The sequence below is a fragment of the Hippocampus guttulatus genome, chromosome 16 (genome assembly GCF_054856545.1).
Source record: "Hippocampus guttulatus isolate MCC_2025c chromosome 16, RoL_Hgut_1.0, whole genome shotgun sequence".
NCBI classification, from domain to species: domain Eukaryota; kingdom Metazoa; phylum Chordata; class Actinopteri; order Syngnathiformes; family Syngnathidae; genus Hippocampus; species Hippocampus guttulatus.
The window spans coordinates 8,869,255-8,884,680 of NC_141276.1; the positions used below are offsets into that span (position 1 = coordinate 8,869,255).

The 15,426-nt window shown below is 42.3% G+C and overlaps 1 protein-coding gene across 2 annotated transcripts in view; it reads left to right on the forward strand.

The window, feature by feature from the left end:
• The window catches only part of micall2a (mical-like 2a), an 89,480-nt gene that overhangs the window by 22,680 nt on the left and 51,374 nt on the right, over window positions 1-15,426 (forward strand). The window lies entirely within an intron of this gene.

Here is a 15,426-nt window from a genome sequence, read left to right on the forward strand (position 1 = left end):
GCGTGGCGTGAATTTTTGGAAATATGTTGACTTTGGAATGGTGGAAGGAGAAAGGACAAAAAGTGAGGAGAATTTACTTCATCGTATTTGTTTGAACATGTTATACCGTCCACGCGGCGCATGTTGTGAAGGCGAACGTGACATGGATGGGGAATCCGCAGAGCTCCGGGACACCGTTACCTTTGCCGCCGCCGACAACGAGGCAAGAGAGGAGAAAAAACACCTGAAGTGTTTGAAGCTAAATGAGCTTTTCAAAGGCAATAATTAGACTTGTGCCGCCCGCGGATAAATTACCTGCTAACCAACTCAACTGCCTTCTAATTATAGAATCTTGCCCGGCGGCCACTGCAAATCCAAAAGGGCGTCAAACACAAAACAAGAAGGAAAGAATTGTTCGGTTGCGCGCTAAGTGACAGATAACTGCGCTAACCTTTGAGAGCGTTTCAACGCGAGAGTTTCACGCGGCAGCCAGGTGGCGGTTTTATTTTTTTTGAGAGAGGAGCAACGCTGGCTGGGGTGACAAGCTGCTACTTATCTGCGCTTTGCATATCCCACAGTGGATGTCGTGACATTGCAAATTGATTTGTAAGACTCCCGACCCGTCAAAGCATATTGAATATTCACCTTCGCCGTGTCATAAAAAGCTGCCACAGAGAGGAAGGACTTAGTCGGCCTTTAAAGGGAACATCTTGTGGAAAATAGACTTTTGATATGTTGTACACAAATAGTTGTTTCTCCAGAGAGCCAGATCACACGCGCGGTGTAAAATTATCCAACCAAGTAAATCTTTTTGTTTGCCGTGCAGCGGGTGGCATGAAATTTACTTGCTTGCAAGTCCTATTTCCATTACCGTGCCAACTGGGTTGGAACCTGAAGTGCCCCAGTGTCAGCTTGCCCATATTTGGAAGTGCTTGCGGCCGAGCAGGAAGTCATATTGAGGCTCTTCCCACTGTTGCCGTTTGCACTTTGCAATCACTCCGCCAGCCTCTCTCCTATTGGTGACAAGCATGCGCGTTTGGTTGTCTCGGCTTGAGGGTCGGTTCACGGACCAGCTCTCCTCACCTCGCCGGCAAGTGTATACATAGCAACCATATGTAGAGTATCTCGCCAGTGAGTGTGTATGTAATGTGCCCGGCACGCCACTCTTGGCAGCTTCGGTTAATTGATGACTGTCATGTGCATTGATTACAAATATAACGATTACATTTGGGGACTTCTTGCAGGCACACAATCTTTTGGGACTTGTAAGCATGTTTTTTTTAGGTTCACCGAAGCTAGATAACACTCTGTCGACAGCACAAGTGTGAATAGTGGATTTCCCAGCTCGAAAAAACACGAATCGCTCTCCTACTTCCATTGCTGTTTATGTGCTATGGGAGGAGTGCCCAAGTTTGGACCTCAAGAGCCTCTGTCCAGCCTGTTGTGTACCTTTTCCAAACCACCTGATTCAACTGATCAGCCTGATAATGATCCTGATCATTTGAATCAGGTATGTTGCATGAAGTCAACACATAAAAGCAGTTTTTATTCGGGTTCTCGACGACCGGACTGGGCACCCCAGTGGTACGGTATTGACATGTAATTCAGCAATGCGCCTGAAATGATAATACGTGTGACGTCTTTCCCTCAGACGGGAATGCGAGACTCCAACAATGCCTCGCGATGATGATTGCAGAGTTTCGCTTTCTTGCATACTGTGCAATAATTTGGTGGGCGCCTTTCATGAGCGCGATGCGTTTAGGAATCAGGCGTCCTCCCGTGTTTTAAAACTCTTCGTTTTGCTGCATGCACGATACGTGCGTTAGAGTTCACCCTGTGTGAGAAGTATGTGCTGTTAATTTTAGTCTTGTCAATTGTTTATCTCTGCCGCAACCTGGAGGCAATGTAATAGAACTGCAACCTGTCCGGGATCCTAATCCAGCTGACCTGTGACCCCAAAACGGACGGATGTTTTGAGTCGGCTTGACCTTTGCTCTGACTCTGTCACTGTTTACACACCAGCTGGCACTGCGGGACAACAGAGTCCACATTCGGGGCCTGGCTGCCGCTAACACGTCCACGAGTGTCAATAGTGTGCCGCTCGCGCTTCCAACTGGAAGCATTTGAGCCACGGCGACAAAACCCGTTATAGGGCCTTTGCCGCCGCCAACGGTTGGTGCCAATTGCCACGTCTCGGCCCCTCCAGTCGCTGTCGTGCGAGGCTTCCAGCTGGAGCAAAAGATCCGCAGCGAAGCATGAGATAGGAGGCTCTCCATCTTGGCAACATCTCGGGGCCACCCCGCAAATCCCCCGCAGGCCATTAAAGCGCTCGAATATGTTGCTCTCCTCGAGGGGGGGGGGGGGGGGGGGGAATACAGGCCCGCCTTCATGCTGTAACAGCCGTTACTTAATTGTGGCTGATTGCGCGAGGCCCGAGTGTTGCCTTAATTAAGCAGCTAATTGCAATGTAGCTCTTGATTAGCTAAGGGGGGGGATGGGAGCGCACGCGGCCGCCTGATATATTGCGCTCACTTCAAAGTCATTTACAGAAATTGGAGCTAATTTCGCTCTCACAGTCTCTCTCTCTCACACGCGCTCGTCTGCATTAATTTAATTTGGGTTGCTTTTTTAGCTCATTAACACTTCTAATTAATACTCTGACACCGCCATTAAGACGTCGCTTTGAAATTGGCGTCTCGTGATGGATCAGGACGCGAGGAGGAGCAGGAAGAAGACACTCCCGCGCTTTGCATTATATATTGATATCCATCGATGCACGTATATCAGGCTTTAATAGTACATCATGGCCGACGCTAATGGGCTACTGTGGCAGGTGGCTAAATTGGATATGAAAGGGATGTTGATTGTTTTCAAATGTGATAAGGCGCAGTCGCATTGGTGCGTTCTCGTGGCAGCCTCGGGGGAGCTGGATGATGAGGGCGGTTTGGTGGAGTGTCAGGGCCAGATGCCATACGCAGCTGAAGACCATGCCTCACTGACTCTGTGTGTGTGTGTGTGTGTGTGTGTGTGTGTGTGTGCGCGCGCGTGTGTGTGTGTGTGTGTGTGTGTGTGTGTGTGTGTGTGTGTGTGTGTGCGCACATGTGTGTGTTTGGGTTTGTCATTTTAATGAGCACAATTTAGTGAGAGCGGGCTGCTAACGCTGCGTGAGAAGCGCCATTAGCATTAGCATCACTGGAGCCCAACACCGATGACTACTTTTAGCCGCTCGCTATTTTATTTGTTTTAGGGATTTTTTTTTTTATCCCCCTGTGTAAAATTTGTGTGGGGGGTAAAAATGAGTCTCAATGTATTCTTCCCTAATTTTGTCTATATTTGCACAGTTTGTAGCACAATTACTGTCTTACCAAAATGGCAGACTCTCTCAACTCGTCCATTATATTGAATAGGGGAATTTAAGAGTGTAAACAAATGGTTTATTTGCACTTTTTTTTATTATAACTTCATTGTTGTAATAGGGATGAGCAAATTGAACCGCCTCATTGCTATTGCTATCATTTCAAGTGATGCAATCAATGTGAATTCATCTATCTATTCATCTGTCTGGCTATCTATCTCAATCAATGCTTCATCTCTTTGTTTTCCCCGCACTATGGCAACATTATTTATGGACTATGGCAACATTCACACCTCTTTGATTGACTTCCTCTCACGCTGTCTCTCCATGAGATGAGAAAGGCGCATTGATTGGAGGGTGGGTGTGCACCGAAAGGGGGGGGGGGGGGGGTCCCTGTATCCGTGTGTGTGTGTGGCTGGGGGGGGGGGGGGGTTCCACGCAAAGCGCTTCCCTTGCAGAGTTTTCCTGAGGACGGCACGCGGTGCATGCAAAGCCTCGTGTTTAGCACTTCATTAAAAGTGCCTCTAATAGGAGCCACTGGGGAGATGCTCCCTGCGTCATGTGTAAAAGCCATCAACATCTGCATCAATTAACCCCTTCGTCCCCGCGGGGCCCATTAGGAAAGGAGGAAGACCAAGGAAACGCCTTCTCCGAAAGCCGCGTACGGCGGCGTCACAGTCGAAGCCATCTAATTGCCTGCTTGTTGTTCCGCTTTTGTTCGTCAAACGCCAAATTGGACGTAAAAGCCTCCGAGCAGCGCTTGCAAAGGAAAATAAGGAGAAATGAGGGATTTAACGCCAGATCAAACTTTAATCACAACTCCTGAGTTGCGCTCTCGCCCGCCCGCGATATTTAATTCCCTTTTGACTCCTTGCCGATAAGCAAACGAGTCCGACGAGATCATCTGGCGACGTCTAAATCGGCAATATGTGTTTAAAAGTCTGTTTGAGCCAATAAACGCGTACAAGTAGGACGTAATTGTTGTGCCACCGAATGACTTTGGTGGCTGCTAACAATTCCATCGTCGACTGTAAGATTGTCTGCTATTGATTCAGCGGCGTTTCATTAAAGCGCTTCGCACTTTTAAAGCGACACCGCGCAATTAGAGCACATTTGCTCCATGGCGGTTCTGTTGCATATTGGCTTTAAATTGTGGCTGATTGTGAAGAGAAAATGCAGCCATTCAAACTGATACTTAATTGAGATCTTGATTGTGATTTACTCACACGTACTTGTGCTAGTTTAGGCGCAAGAGTGTTTTTTTTTGTTTTAGTTTTTTTCAGAATGTAGATGAGCAGGATATCTTTTTTTTTTTTAAATTGGATGACATGTCAACCTCGGAACAGCTTTTTTGGAATAACCAGAATAATATACAAAAATAAAAAACAAACTTGCATTTGTTTTATTTTCAAGGCTAAGTAAATGAAGACAATTAAAAAATATGTTGAGGATGTAATTTTTTTTTGACAAAAATTGTACTCATACCAGAAAATGTAGAATTGTTGATGTTTTTTGAATGCGTGACATATTTTGATGAGATAAGTATTGAGAAGAAATCAGAAATTTAAAAAGTGAAGATTGTTTACAAATACGATTTCTTTCAGTGGACAAAAGTTGGATCTTTTTCAATGTACAATTCTAAAACAAACAATTCTTTTTTTGACCATTTTTTATTTATTTCATGAAAATTAAGTTTTTTCCCAGCAAAAAAAGGTTTAAACCCCACTTGACATCAGTCGTACTTTGATAGTTAACAAAAAAAAAAACAGGTGATTTTCGAGGAAAAAAATACACATTTTTTTTAAAAGTACAAATAGTGTTTCCAGAAACGAATTTTACTGATTTTAGACGGTTGACTTCATGTTTCTGTCACTATCTTGAACTTCAATCATCACAATCACAACTTAACATATTCTAAAATTTAGTTTTGAACGACTGTTTTCAACAAAAAAAAAAATTCTCCATAAGATGTGCGACTTAAATATCATCAAATGATGACTATTTGAATATTCATCTTCTACCACCTCTATTCTTTTTTCTTCTTTTCCCCCCTGTGACCCAATTCCTCCTTCATATCTCCGCATTTCCTACCAAAAGTTTTACGCCATGTTCTCATATTTTCTTTTCCGACTCATCAAAGTAGTCGACTTCTCAGGATGTGAACGCGTTTGTTCTCCCTCACCGAGTGACGACAGCTGAGCCCTGATATGTTCGACAAACCCCCAAACCAAATCAAGAGTAATAAAATCACTCATTTTGCCTAATGAGCATATTAACGGCGGCGCTGGCGTTTAAGCACAAACAAGAACAGCAACGTTAATAATTGCAACTCTCTGGTGTGAGCCTGATGCGAGGCTTTAATAATTAACAAGTCTTTGTCTTATCCCCCGGAGGCGCTCTTGCTATTATCCCGCTAAGTTACAAGCGAGTAATTACGCTGTCACCTGGCAGGTCACAACATTGCCCGACATCGACGCCGTCCTAATGCGGCTTTTCGGGTGCGTAGCGATCACCTGGCAGACACCTGCTGACATTTAGGCTATTTCAACTTATTTAGTTGCTCTCATTAGAGGATTACCTCCTGTGTTTACATATTAGCGCTAATCCAATTGAGTCAACAAGGGCACACTCGGTGCGGGCGATGAACTACCGAGTGTGACGGACGCCGAATGGGAGGGCAGTGCATATTATTTAGTTCTTTGCTTTTGTTTTTTTTCCTTATAGCCTTCCAGGGGTGAAAAAAGTGGAATGAGACTTGTCACTGTCGGGCCTGTAGAGGGCGCTCCGTAGATCTCAGCGACGCCATTTATGAATGTCTCTTCATACGAAATTTTCAAGTTATGAAACGCCTCAACAGGAAAATATTGCCTCTTGTTACGAAAGAAATTTCAAGATAGGTAAAAATACAACATAGGCTGCTACTTGCGCTCCGAGTTTCCTGAACGCAACATTTTTATTGACTGAACGTGGCCACCACTTGGCCCCGATGCAAGCGGACCACGAGCATTTATTTTATTTTAATTTGTGCCTCACACAGAAGAAAAATAACTTGACAGATGAGGCCTGTCACTGTCGGACCTCTAGAGGTCAACTAAAAGCTCTTTAATCAGATTTTACATTTAAAAAAAAAGAAAAAAAAGGGAAAATGATTAAAGGAAATAGAAAATTCAGATGCGATCCACTTTAATGAGCTCGCTCCTGCCGTATCATCAGTCCTGACCTTTGACCCCTGGGCCAGCCCCTGCGTCAACTCACACTATTTGTGTCAACTGCACACTTTTGATCACACACACATACACACACACATATGCACAGTCAGAGTCACGTCACCTAAAAACTCACTGTGAGATGCGTTGGGGAAATTAAAAAAATAAAATGCTGACGGAGGGTCGGCTGAACCCGAGGCGGCCTCCAATAGGAAGGTGGCCCCCTTTAGAAGTCAATTAGGATGTGGTGCTCTCTATCGGCTCGTTACTGTCGGCTCTGTTTATTTAGTTCAACCATTTATCTTTGCCTAATTAGTCGGCAATCAATAATCCAATTGATTTTGCGCCGTGCGCTCGGATGCGGTGCTGGTAATGCACGGAAAACAGACGCTAGCCAGCCTCGCACATGAGAAATAAATGACAGCGAATAATGCCATGTAGTGAGCCTCCATTTATCATGTCGTATAAGACCCAAAAAGCTGTGATATAGAAAGAGCACATAAAGAAACATTTGGAAATTGTTTAAACAGATTTAAATTTACAGTTATATACATTTGAACCGAGTAAAACATGCTTAAACTGACTCAAACACAAAATGGGAGCCTATGATGCAACATCACTCTTAGGGAACCGAAAATAAGTTGCTTCAAGATGTTTTCAATCGACATCTATTGGCCTATAATCAAAAGACAGTTGACCAGTGTATATTTAAATACCAGAATATCGAACCAACCATGATGCTAACATAAAGTTGGACTGGAGAGACGAGCCCTTCCAGGCTATTGTAGCGCTAGCTAGCTGGATTTAAGATTTTATCAAACACACAGAAAACAAACAAACAAACAAACAAAAAAAGCTGACACGTGGTGTTAGCTCATTAGTTTGTGGCTTGAAGAGGCCCTGTATGGTTTATTCAACTAGTAAGAAATTACCTCTTTGCAAAATGTTCTCTTCAATTGTTGTGTTGAGGCTGTGTTGCAAAAACAAACCCTGAAATACTTTTATATAGATTATTTTGTTTGCTTGTTTTGCTTTTAATTCCTTTTGAAAAAACATTTTACAGTGTCGAACTCTACATTGAGTACAAACGCGGGCGGCTAAGACACACTCTCCAGTAGTTCACCTCAGTCCACAGGAACCCACAATACCCCCCACACCCCCACCCACCCACCCCTAGAATAATCTGATTGCTAATATTTGTGTTTTATTTCACCGTAACTGCAGACAATACAAATTGTAATTGCTTTGCCCACCCCACTTTCACATCCTCTAAAAAAAAAAAAAAAGTGAAATGTCTTTGTGTGCGGTAGAAGCACTGCCAGTAAAGTAACACCCATTAAAAGCTAATTTGCACCTTTAGGCAGTTCATTAATAGTGAATAGTAGAATCACACCAATATAGTCTGTCCTCACCTTAGGGCACCATCTCTATTCATCAAACACACACATACACTCACACACAGCTCTCATTTCCAATAACATCGGTCACAATTGTGCGGCTGGGGGGGACAATGGATGCGTGTGTGTGTGTGTGCGTGCGTGTGTGCGTGTGTGTGTGTGTGCGTGCGTGTGTTGGTGGGGGTCAGAGAGGCAGTGTAAAAGGCCCGTCCCATGTCATTCCTCATCATTTGGATGCTAAACAAGCTTAGCCACGTCCTCAGCAGTGAAGTGGTCACCATAAATTGCACGCTCCCATCTGAAATATGATGACACGGCGACAATAAACGTCATGTCGCTTCAGCGGACCGCACGTGTGGTGTTATGTGGAACAGCCGTTTTGCGCCCCCCCCTCCCCCCCCCCCCCCCCCCCCCCCCCGCTCCTTGGAAGAGTCCACAGTGGATGGTGTCGAAAGGAAACACACGCAGAAATGATTTTAGCCAATCGGAAACATGAAGTAGCTTCTGGAAAAGATGCAATAGCAAGTGAGACTTGAGACAAAGGGGCGCGCCAAATTTTTGTAAGCAATGAAAATGAAATATTCGTAAAATAGAGTTCAGTTTTACAAAAAGAGTACTTCTACTAATGAGAGTACATAAAAGAAATGCAAGTTGAGTATCATGCCAGTAAGGCTCTGAGGTAAACAGAATGCCTTTCAATGTCGCACTATTAATTTCGTGAAGCACATTGAGATACCTTGCGTATGAAATCGCTCAATGAATAAAGCTGCCTTGACTTGCGCCACTGTAAATTGCAACCACGAAAATAAACCGTTTTTAGCGCACTCTTCACAACAATCGACGTTTTAAAACATACCCACAATAAGTCATTTTACAAGAAAAGGGTTGAAATATTATGTGGAAAAACTCAAAACATTATGCAAAATACATTTGAAATATAGGGGGGGGGGGGTTTGGAGGATGAAGTTGCAATTTCTAAAAATGTTTTTTCTATTGTGAGTCACAAAATAAAAACCTCCCTGATTGTTTGCAAAACACTTTTTACTTATATCGCACTTCTGCCCCCCACTCATCACCACCCCCGCCCCTCCCCGCCGATCTCTTCCCCAATGGAGTGCTCTCTCTCTCTCTCTCTTTCTTTTCATCACTTGGTGATGTCCAGCTGCTGCTGTCAACACCTCCACGCCGACCGCAATTCATGGCTCGGCGGCGGCAGCTGAGGCCCTCCGTCATGAGCTTCAATCTGCTGTTTGCGCAAGGGGGCTTCACCCCCGCCAGTCGGACTTAATCAAGGGAAACACCCTCTTTTTTTCCCCCCACTGGGCGGGAGCGGTTGAGGCCCCTAATTACCCAGCTGCTGCAAACTGATGACTTTCCAATGTGCTTAACCAACAGTCCTGAACCACCGGGATGCGGGCTAGTACTGGTCTGTCGGACTTTAAAAAAAAAAAAAAAAAAAGTTAACCGACCCACACAGAGGGACCGAACAAATACATATTTAATTGGTCGTCAGCGTTAAAGTAGCCCAAAAGAATCTAATAACCCTTCGTTGTGTTTTGACAGCATTAATGGCACTTCATTTTTTTTCAAGGTATTTCAAGAGACTTTTTAAATAATACAGATTTAAATATATTTGATATTTTGAGGGAGAGCGAGAGCAACAGATAACACAAAAATATACAGTGTGTCGATCCGTCTGAGTGTTTACAGTGAGGAAAATCATTTTTTTCAAAAGTCACAAGCCATGTCATAGTCATTTTCAATTGTCATACCCAAAGATCTACTTACAGCCATTGCTTTCTGTAGGCGTAAAAAGCAGGATTGAAGGGGGATATCACTGGGGAACAATTTTTGGGGAAAAAAAATTCTGTTACATTTTTATGCTGATTAAAACTAAAATTGGCATTCTGATTCCAAAATTGCAATTTTTTTTGTAGCATGTCAAGTTTGATTACATACATACACTCACATTTATTTCATATGTTTTAAGAAAATGGGGGATCCTAGAGCTCAAAATTTGATGTGAAGGAAAAAATAGATCAATTTTGGATTTCAGAAATTTGTTAAGAAACACCTGTCGGATCTACCTTAAAAATTGGGTTTCCCAGTGTGTTCAATAATCTTCAGCAAAAACTAGCCTGAGTCGAAATACTGTACTTCCTGTTTTCACTGTGCTTTAATCAAATTTACAGTCAAAGTACAGAGTAGGCTGCCATGTAGTGGTCAACGGTGGAATTAAATAAGTTGGGAACAGTCTGGAAAAAAATCGAACTCAGAACCCGCGATTGAGCGTTGTTTACTGTATTGTAAGCCGCTGTCAATACCAACGTCCGTATTAATACAGTGCAACCGATATTTGGATTGATCCGCTTACCACGACAATCCGGTTCGTGGTGCAAAAAGGTTTGAGAACAACGTGTGTAACGCCTCCCAAAACATTTTTAGAAATATTTTTGCGATGCTAGCTATGCTAAACATGGCGTAAATGCCTCTTGCCTCGCAGCTTTCGATTATTTTCAACTTTCCGCACTCCTTCTGGGGGTGAGGTGCTTGTGTGTGTGTGTGTGTGTGTGTGTGTGTCTTCTCGGGGCTTTCTGAATTTTATTAAAGCCTCAGCTGATTACTTGGAGTGAGGCGCACAGGTTGGCGCGTTTTAGCAGTGGAGTGGAGGCCCGGCAGGGTCATGTTTAACATGTCCACAGGCAATCAATTCACCTCAACCCCTCCTGCTACTCCAGCCCTCTCCACCTAAGCTGTCCTTAATAACCAGGCAATGGCGAATTACTGATAAGGCGCCGGGGTCTCTGACCCATATAGGCCGCCGCCGCCGCCGCCACCATCAGCAGAAGCAACCCTCGCCCCTGCACAAATTGAAGAAATCCTCCCTGAAAGAAATGTACATTTATAATGCATCGAAATGGAGGGAATTAAATTCATTGAGCAGCCGTGAAATTCACCTTTTGTTCTTCGCACGGCAGAGCGGCCTTATGCGGGCCCAAATTCAACAGCGCAATTAAATCAGACATTTATACCAAAAAGTCACAACGCGAGAAAAGAAAAGAGTTGTAATTTTATAAATGAATTGAAATTTTAAGGAAATGAATTAACACTTTGTAGGCGGGGAAAATAGTTACCAATTTACAATTAAAAAAAAAAAGTTTTAATGTCTTGTCGAAAAAATTTAAAATCATTACATATTGTTTGAAAAACAGCCAAATAATATTATTTTAAAATAGTGTTTTTTACTCAGCGTTTATTTTTGCAATGAAAATGTCATAACTTTTTCATTAAAAAAAACTCCCAAAGCTAAATAAATTTGTCATTAGGAATAGTCGAAAATAAATTGGAGTAAAAGTTGTAATTTTATGAGAGTGAGTTTTGAATACTGGATCAAAAAAAATTGAAAGAAAAGAGTCATAATTTCACTTTATTTGAATAATCATTTTAGATGAAACTTTATTGTTGACATTTTACAAGAATAAATTTGCAATGTTTTGAAAAAAAGTTATAATTTTACAAGAATCTTATGAAACAAATCTCTCTGACAGTGACAATCAAAACGGAATATGACTATTTAAAAAAAAAGACGTTAAAGATGAGCTTTTTATTTCGCCCAACGCTGTTGCCGAGGCGACGCGCTGTTTTGCCAAGAAAAATGATCCCCTTTTGACGATGCGAACCCTGTAAAAACTCACTAAACTTTGCACACGTCGGGCCTGATAAAACAATTACATTTTCGAGGATTTTATTCACGTAATTATCATTATCTTTTCTCTCACGCACTCGTGCAGGTGCATTGGGATGTTTTTCCAAGCTTTATTTTATTTTTTTTCCCAGTGGCAAGGTTCCACGCTGCTGCGTTTCTCTTTGGTGTCATTGACCCCCCGTGTAAGTTTTTACTTAACAAGCCCGCAAAAAGCTTCTACATTTGCCCTCATATGACAGTGACTAATTGCCCTGAGTGTGTGAGCTGCTCGTTAGGCCAAGCGACGAGCCTTCCTCTTTCTTTCTTCCTCTTCCTCCCAACTAAATTCATTATTTCGCCCGTGTACACTCTCACACACACACGCACACACATTCTCCTCCTCCCATTAAAGGTGAAGAGATGACTTTTTTTTTTGTCTCGACTTTGCTAATTTTCCATCTGCGCCACGGTGGCGTTCGACTATTTATTATGCAGTGCAGTACATTAAATTCCCCACTCGTATGCTTTTTTGGTGACTCTGACGCGAATGCTATGCTGACTTCGCTGTCTTATTATGCTACAAGGTGGCCATCTTGGTTTGGAGAGTGCCTCTGCTTGATGTTTCTTGGCCAGCTGGCTGCACAGCTGAAAGACGCATCTTTTTTTTTTTTGCTAGCTTACCTGTGCAGCTGTCGGGGTGGCGACTGTTTAGACAATTAAGAGTGTACGACCTGGATGTGGGAGGGGCATAATGGATGTCAATCTGGATGTCGTGCTATCGCATTACCAGCATGCTGTTTATGCCATTTTAGCCCACCGCTTACACTGAATAGACAACAAGGAGAAGGGGGGGGGGACTGTGAACATGTAGCGTCGATCTGTCACAACTTCCATGTTGCCTTCGTTAGGTTCACGTGCATTCAGCAAATGCGGCAAATGTTACAAGGTTAGCTTAGGCCTCGCTACGGTTGATATGTGGTTAGCGCATGCGCCTCACAGTTCTGAGCTTGAGGGTTTGAATGTGAGTTCGGGTTATGCTATGACCCAAAGTCAGCTGGAATAGGTTTCAGCTCATACGTATCTATAGAAAATGGATAGTTAGGGTTTCTTTTTCACCAGATTTAGATAAAAAGTGAAAGACTTGATATTTGACCTGTGGTAAACCATCTCTCGAAGCTCTTCAAAATTTGGCTTGATAGTTTTTGTGTTACACTGTGTTGGTTTTTTTAAGAGAGTTGGGGGATCTTAGCCATATTTAATTTTAAGAAATACATTTTTGGCAGTTTTAACCAAATTGGTGTAAAAAAATAAAAATCTGAATTTCTTCTTTATTTTACCCGTGGTAAACGCTTCCGTCAAAAAATTGGCCCGATGATTTCAAATCAGTTTGACCCATGGTAAACTCTTCCACCAAGCCTTCAAAAACTATCTTGATTAAATTTTTTTTATTTCTATGCTGCATCCATTTTTGAGTGAGTTTAAAAAAACAGCATATTTTTCAATTTTAATCATCTTTCCAACACAAATCAAAATAATGTACTCTCATTTGGGTATTTTTAAACTACCAAACTTAAATGTCCTCTTATTTGCTGTATGATTAAAAATAAACAAAATCAATTTTTTTTTAAAAGTCCACCAGCTTCAGTGCTTTCATCCCGCAGCAACAACAATACTCAAAATTGATATTCGTTCTTATTATCATTATAAAAGCTGACAGTGAACCTACACAAAAGAAAATCACCTTCCGGTGTGTTCAGCATCATTTGACGCCACCTTCCCCCAGCCTTAACCACCTTGTGTCAGTCCCTGGACAGTTTTTCAGCATATAAATTTGAAAATGATTTGTCCTGGCCTCTTAATAATAGATGAGAGAGAGCACAGAGTCGGGGTGCCTTCAATAAACGCCATCCTGGCTTTAATTAGTGAAAGGGAGAGAGGGAGAAAAAAAAAGATGACGAAGAGGAAGAAGAAGAAGCATGCAGGGCCTGCTGAGGACTTTGACTGGGTGTTAGTAATTAAAACAGAAACCAGCAAAATGAGAGGAGAGAAGGAGGCTCTATTTTTAACGGGCAGGCTGTTTGGTGCCAAGTGCCAGTATAAGGTTGTGCAATAAAGAGTGATAATGAAGGTGCGAGACCTCTGGGGGCTGACTGGGCGCTCGCTACAATGGCTGCTCTCGCGGCAGACTGAAATACGGGGAGCAATTAGAGGAGGCAGCGCGTGGACTGGCCACCAGAGATTAGTTAACACCTCAGGAGTGGCGCTTCAGGACAGGCACATGCTTGTTTTCCTCTCTTTCCTGTTCCCTTTCAACATATCACAGCAGCCTTAATGGCTACGCTTATTTCTTTTTCTTTTTTTTTTTTACTTTCTTCTTTTTGAAGCCTTGCAAGCGCCAGATGGAATGAATCACTTGATCCTTTTAATGTTGAAAGTTTTGCCTTTTTAAATTAGACCTGTGATCGCATCTGAATGCTGAAATGTCCCAAAAATCGATTGAAAACTGTTTCTTTTATCACCACTTTATGGCAATTTTCTCATGTAAAAAGGCCCCAGAAAATGAAAAGGTAAATGATACAGTTAGACAGATATATTAATGCACCGCATATTTTAACAGTAAACAGAAACCCAAACTATCTTGAACATTAAAGCCAAAAAAATATGAGGTGATGCTAGCTTGCTAATACCGGCTAACACTAACCAGCACATCACAGAGAAAGTTAAAAGCATACACACATACGTGGTATATGAATAAACCCTTTCTTTTTATACATTGTAGAAAGCGGTATTGATTAATTACGTAAACAGAAAAGCCAGCTCAATATTTTACCCACAAAAAGTAGGTGACACTAACTAGGTGTTCAGGGCTAATGCTATCAGCATTAGCATTCAGCATTCAAAACAACCAGTATTGTCCTATTATAGATTGATTTGATTGAGTGATGTCCAGTAAACATGAGAAAAGCTAACTTTATCTTTTCCATTGAAGCAAAACAGTAGGAAGTACATTTCAATGAAATCATTTTTTTTAAAAAACATTTTCCCTCAAGAGTGAAGTACACTGTTAATGTTCAATGTGCATCATGTAACAATAGTTTGCAGTATTAAAGTATTAAAAAAACAACAACTCTGTTTTTGATGAACGTGGGCCGACTGGGCTTCCGTATTTCAGTATTGGTCATTGTGGTGGAACTTGGAGAGCTTTTTTTCTTTTTTTTTTAGGTGGCACTTGGTGTAAAAAGTTTGAGAACCACTGTTCTATGATGAAAATTGAACAGTGAAAATTATTCAAGCTAATTTGGGAGTTCAGAAGTGTCTATCAACCTGGTAGCCCTTTTACATTAATCGGTAGCTCATCCAACCAGAATGAGACATTTTGTTGATCGATAAGAGTTGAATTTGTTGAAAAATGCCGACGCTTTGACATTCCGTGAAACTGTTTCATTTTTGTGTGTGTGTGTGTGTGTGTCATGGTGTTGGACCGTCTCATTATCCACGCACCGAATCCCCATCACACGCCTTCTTCTCAGCGCACCATGACAGGCTTGGCGATTTTCAGGAGACCTTAAGCCAAAGAACCAATCAAGGGGACATTGTTAATAGAGGCCACGTATAAGCCGTTAAGCCACTATGTGCATAATGTTATTTAATTGGAGTCATAAAAAGCCAATTAACCCCCCCCCCCCACCCCCCCGTCCTTCTCAGTCTGCGTGTCGCCTCCTCGCTGTCAAACCACGACACATTTTTGGCACACAGTAATCTTTTTGCTTGTCTTTTTATTTTTTTTTTTAAAAAAAGCATGCT